Below are 6565 nucleotides of genomic sequence, written 5' to 3'. Positions count from 1 at the left end.
GCAATGTATGGAGCCTGAGCTCCTAGCTCAGGAGTGAAAAGTCCACTGGGAATCAGGCCAACCTAGGGGTTTGATGTTACACCACTGAGCGGAGCAACGCCTAACCAACTACCTTTAAGGATGTGGGCCTAAGCTCCTGATTCTGCAGACCGTTATCCACATGCTTATCTTTACACACATGAACATTACCACTGGCTTTAGTAGGACTACCTGCATAAGAGTGGCCTTGATTTAGCAAGATAGCAAGGATGTGCCTACCTTTAAACTCAGAAACAGTGCCATAGAAGCCAATGGACTTCATGTTTAAAGAAAGGCAAAAGCTCTTAAAAACCTTGTTGAACCAGAGCCATACTGCATAGTGTTTGCACACTTGGTGCTAAGTCACACAAGGACTGGGTCATATGGACTTCTTACCAGGAAAACAGTTTTGTGCAATTTGCCTGAGCCTGAGTTTTCTTAGCAAAGCCACATGCAAGTGGAGTTTTCTCAGTCCATTCCCCTTCTTGTGGCCACAAAATGAGGGCTACTCTGCACTGAAAAATTACATCAGCATAGCTATATCACTCAGGGGGTGTGAAAAATCCACACCCATGAGACATGTAATTAGGCCAACCTAACCACTGGTGTAGACAGCACTAGGTCAATGGAAGAATTCTTCTGTCGACATGGGTACCATTTCTCAGGGAGGTGGATTACCTACAGTGATAGGCGAACCCCTTCCATTGCTATAGTAAGTGTCTACAATGAAGTGCTACAGCGGCAGAGCATTGAAACTGTGTATCTGTAGCAACTTAAGTGTAGACATAGCCTAAGGCCTGGTCTACACTAAAAAATTAGGTTGACCCAGTTTCGTCGCTCAGGTGTGTGAAAAATCCACATGCCTGAAAGGTGTAGTTAAGCTGACATAACCTCTGGGATAGACAGCACTAGGTCAGTGGAAGAATTCTTCCATCAACCTGGCTACCAGCTCTTGGGGAGGTGGATTACCTATGCCCATCATCATCAGTAGTCTCTACACTGAAGCACTACAGCAGTACAGCTGTCCCACTATAGCGTTTCAAGTGTAGACATGCCCTGAGACAATTCAATTTTCTTGCAATTATGAGCCAGGAGTAACTACTCTCAAATGAGCTCAGGAGGTGGAAAAATATAACAGCAAATACACGCAACCAGTCTAGACCCCCACAATGTAGAAATATGACCTGCAAAATAAACATAATTGGCACAGGATTTATTGACTACATCCCATTTTATGATGAGCCTAAAACAGAAAGGGAACATAGGAAGTGTAAAATTTGATGACGCAGATAATATATTCAGAGGACAAAATTGTAGCCAGCCAACAACCAAAGAAAAACCACAAGAATGAATTTTTTACTGACCCTGCAAAATTTGCTACATGGTACAAAAGTGAAGTGGAAAACATACAGTTCAGAGTGTGGGGGAAGCATAGTCTCAGAATTCACTACAGTCTTGAAACAAAATGCAGATAATATACATTACAGATGCTTTAAGCAAAGATTCTGGGATAGAGAGAATGCAAAAGTCTGAATTTACCATAAAAATCTGAAAATTAAAGTAACAGAATTTTCAACAAGGAGAAAAATACTAGAAATAGAGTGTTATGAAAGAAAACTGTCTCTTCAGGAAAATGTATTTGTAAAGGAAATAAATTAAAAAGTCCTGGTAAAATTGCTACAAGATTAACATAAATAAGTAATATTTATGGATAAATATATTGCTCAGAAATGGAAGCAAGAAGCATGGGAAAAGAAGTCTTGATCACCTAAATGCTACACATTGAGAAGGAGCTCATCAGAATTCAATACAGGTCGGAAAACAGAAGATAATGAGCCAGGTTCTGATCTTTGGTACACCGGTGTGAGGTCCCAATCCTACAAGTTATGGCCCATGCACAATAACTTGTAACATCAGGCCTAAATCTAGAGAATTTCTACTAAAGTCCATGGGGTCGCTCCAGACATTTATTGCTATAATTGAAATCAGAATTTGGCAGTAAGGTAAGGATGTCTGATGATGCAGCAAAAAGCACAACTTCCTTTTTTAAAAAAAAAAAAGTACTTTCTGCCAAGTGCCAAAGAAAATAAAGCAATCAGTAATTCATTGCAGGACGGGAAAGAATAAGTAAGAAAAGATAAAGGGAATAAAACTTTCTGAGTGGAGATATTTTTGCTGACCGCACAGGTAGAGATATATAACTACAAGCTGCTTTTTTATTTTTTTTTAATCAAACTGAAGTTTATTAGTAGCCTAGATGGCATGACAGGAATTTATGATCATGGTCTCACTTTCTTGCCTTTGTTCAAGGCTAAGAGAGAAATATTGGCTACTTTGACAGCCTTGAAGCAGACACCAGGAATGTCACCAACAGCATGACCCTTCCGACCAAAGCCAGCAACCTGAACTTCATCATTTTCCTCAATGAAGCTCAAGCAACCGTCATTAGGAACAAAGGCCGTTATTTTCTTGCCATTCTTGATCAGCTGGACTCTGACACATTTCCTGATGGCTGAATTGGGCTGCTTAGCCTCCACACCAACTTTTTCAAGAACAATTCCCTTCGCAGGGGAAGCTCCTCCAAAGGGGTTGGCTTTCAGGGCAGTACCCAAGTGGGCCTTCTTGTATTGCTTGTTGTGCCATTTCTGATTTCGTCGGTGGCTGCGAAGCTTTCTAGCGGTATGAAGCCCATGCACTTACCCATCGCGCTGCCGCTGGCCCGAGCCCCAGAGAGAGCTTGCTGGTAACAGATAAGGATGTTTACAGTCTTCACTCACAATCCAAGGTGAGAGGCTGGAGATGTTATAAATACAATGGGGTTGCATGGGGGGTGTGTGTGGGGGGAGGGTCTGTCAGTGCTGTGCTTTTGGAAATACAAACACATGCAGCAACTATTGATAGGGGAAGACAGAGAAGGGAACTGCCCTTCATTACAACAAGGAGGCATCTTAAGGCTCCCAAGAGTATTTATTTTATGTATCGGCATTTCCATGGCTGCTCATCATTGGGGTATCTGATAAGCCAACCCAGGAAGTAATTTTAGGTCAGATTAAATGATCCCTCTGGCCTTGGAGTCTATCCAAATTTCCAGAGTTTGGGGGTAGAAATCAACACACCCCTTATGAGCCACAGCTGTCTGTATGAAAGTGTGATACATGTTTTTGAGAAAGTCATGAGCAAATTAAAACAACGCTGTATAATAAAAAGTGCCTTTGCAACACTAACTATAGTATTTATTACATGCCCTTATATCTGTACTAGGGCATATAGTTAATGCAGCCTTGTTATGTGTGTATAACATGCAAAATTTGAGCTCAATCCTGCTCCCATTAAAATCAATGGCAAAATTCCCATTGACTTCAGTGAAGCAGGATCAAGCCCTGTGTGCTCCTAGCATTGAGCACTCAGAAAAGTAGAGGCAAAAGCCTAAAAGTGGAGTGATGCTTTCTTAATATAACAGCACTGGCAGCTGCTGCTGCAGACTATAGTGTCCTTTGCAGAAGTGAGGGGAAATCTAACAGCAGGTGATATTTTCTTCCAAGGCTATTTTATTCTTAATGGAGCATGTGAGAGATTACTCACTAGTTCAGATTTTGTTCACAGTTCTGCTAACATAAATCAGGAGCAGCTCAGTGTAAAATAAGATTGGAATCAGACTCTCTATGTGCACCCTTTCCCCCCCTATATGTGTGTAACCCTTCTGCCCGTCAGAATTGGCAGCAACAAGGGCCAGGTTCAGTATCTAGGGGTTCCATTCCAATAACACAATGCAAAACTGGCTCGAGCCCCCACCCAGTGACCTGAGACAAATATATACCACCCCCGCTGGGCGCCTCCAAGAGGCAATACTTCCCCTCTCGCAAGCAGGGAGTCTGAGTGTAGCAAAAAGCCTTTTAATAACAGAGATAAACAATGTGGCATTATGTTGGGGAAACACCACGAACAGGATTCATAACACAACCCATGAGCAAAAACCCACCCCAAGCAAAGTGGGGCGTGTCCTTTCCCTTGGGTTCTTGAGTCCAGCAACCCAAAATCATCCAAAGTCCCAAAAGTCCAATGGCCCAAAAGTCTCTGTCCCTGGTCAGGGCAGCCCCAGAGTTCAAACGTTTATCTGCAGAGTTTTACCTCCCAACCTGAGTGGAGATCGGGGGGGAAGAGAAGAGGTAAGAGGCACCTTACATATCTGTGCTGAGTGCCCCACAGCTCCATAGAGCTTCGCTCTGCTCCACCAGCCGGTCCACAAGCCACTCCAGCCGTCCTGCAAACTGCTCCACACTATATCTTCAGGCTCCCCCACTACTTAACACAACGCTCAGTGATTTCAGCTCTTAGTCAGTTTTTAGCTCTTTTGTGATTTCAGCTTGTAGTAGGGGAGTCTTAGCACTGGTGCACCATTAGCCCAAAGTGAATTCAGCTCAGCAGCCTGTAACTAGACTCCTAATGGAATCAACATTAGCTCTGATATTTCACAGTGGAGAGAGGAGGAAGTGCAATTAGCATGTAAGGGCCTCACCAGGGGGCCCATGCCACCAAGTATAAATACCTGTCCCCAACCTCTCTCCATTCACAGAGTTTTGGAACCCATGTCCCTTGCCTAGCGAGTGCTACTTAGTTGATGGCAAGTCCCTCCATCATAACAAAAGGCCCAGTACAGTTCCAAGCACAGTTCCCATAATCAGGGTAATAACAATTTATTCTTCCTGCCCCAATAACAGAGACACTGGGGATCCCACAGCAGCCAAAGTGACCATTTGGGCAGCTATGGCCTCATTCTAGGCGGGGTGGGTGTGCCTATGCAAATGAGATCAGCCCCTAAAGTTCTTTTCCATAACTTGCCACACCTCACCACCAGATGTCAGGGTGGAGCTCATCCTGACTCTGCTTACATGTGGAAATGAGGGTTTAGTGAGCAGCATGGATGTGTTTAACCTTCTGGACAAAGAGATGCTCCAAGTATTAACCCAATCCAGAAACTTTCAAAGTGCCACCTTAGAGCCCTGGAGGAAAAGCTGGTATTGATTGTATTGTATTTTTAGAGTAGTTTAAGAGAACACTTACTCTCTCCCTTTACTCAAAGATTTGAACATTTGGGGGCCAGAGGAAGGTGGGGTGTTCATACTGTGTAGGGTCTTCAATTCTGCAGTCACACCACTTTTTTTTCCAAAGGAGACAGTGTTGTCAACACTGATGATTTGCCCCAGAAATAGCAACCAGTGGGCAGCTACAAAAAACAATCCCTAGCATAAAATGGCTAAGCCACAGTAAGCAGTAAAGGTGCTGCTCACCCTGGCTTGAAATCAGAGTAAACTGTACCAATGCAAACTGCTGTGTATATCAGCTTTGGTTGTTTACACTATGATTTTGTACTAGTTTAGCTATAACAGCAGCTTATATCCTCGATGCTGACAAAGTCCATATGGGCTCCAAAGCATGCCACAAGGTCTGGTAAAAGGGACGGGTTGGAATTGTATTAATTTCTTTAGCTTTTTTTGAGTTTTTTTTAGTTGAATCCCTTTATTGAGATTCAGTCAGCTGGGTACTTTGTTATTTATTTTTGCACATGTTTAATGATGTAAGGTTAGGATGTTCCATAAGAAAAAAAGTAAATCACTTTCACATGCATCTCTTCATGAGACTTTGAGCTCCTACAAATGAGTATTTTAGCTAATCCAGATTTGTTTAGCAGAGAGGACACCTTCATTTCTATGCATTTTATGCTTTAATAAAACCTAGCACACATTTTATAGCACTTTTCTTCTTCAAAGCTCTTTATGAACATTATCTAATTGATCCCACAGTGACTCTCTGAGGTGAGATTAAAGTATCGTCAACCCCAAGAGTTCTAAAATCATGAGTCAGGCTTCAGAAAATTATGAGATTGGCTTAAACATGATAGGCTCTTTAAAAATATATACATATGAGGAACTTTCCATTTGCCTTTTGGTTTGTTAGCCTCCACTTGTCTCCAGTCATATTTCCAAGCTTTTCACTGCACCCATGGGGGCTGGAAAATTTTTAAAAAATGAAAGCGGAGGTTCTCACCTCATCACATGCCTCCAGCAGCTGGGGCTTTACAAAAACCACCAAACACCACAAAACTCATGCTAGAAATAAAAGGAGTTGGCAACACTGCTGAGATATTATTTTCCCTTCTCCCAGAAGCTTTGTATCTTGTTTCATCCCATTTTGTGTCCTTTTGTTTGATTTTTACCATTAACAAAAGCCAGGTTTACCCACCGCCAGCCGCCCACCCAGGATGGCTGACACACAACAACTTGTTTTGGCCCCAATCCTGTCAAGGAGCTGACTGAGGAGATATCTGAGCCATTGGTGATTATCTCTGAAAAGTCATGGAAGATGGGAGAGATTCCAGAAGACTGGAAAAGGGCAAATATAGTGCCAATATATATAAAGGGAAATAAGGACAGCCTGGGGAATTACAGACCAGTCATCTTAACTTCTGTACCCAGAAAGATAATGGAGCAAATAATTGAGCAATCAATCTGCAAACATCTAGAAGATCATAAGGTGATAAGTAACAGCA

General features: G+C 42.5%; 1 pseudogene; it reads right to left on the bottom strand.

Moving 5' to 3' along the window:
• Positions 1-2297: 2297 nt before the first annotated feature.
• On the bottom strand, positions 2298-5994 carry LOC140895913 (small ribosomal subunit protein uS12 pseudogene; annotated as a pseudogene).
• Positions 5995-6565: the final 571 nt, after the last annotated feature.

The sequence above is a fragment of the Lepidochelys kempii genome, chromosome 11, assembly GCF_965140285.1.
Source record: "Lepidochelys kempii isolate rLepKem1 chromosome 11, rLepKem1.hap1, whole genome shotgun sequence".
Lineage (NCBI taxonomy): Eukaryota > Metazoa > Chordata > Testudines > Cheloniidae > Lepidochelys > Lepidochelys kempii.
This window is presented reverse-complemented; position numbering and strand designations above follow the sequence as displayed.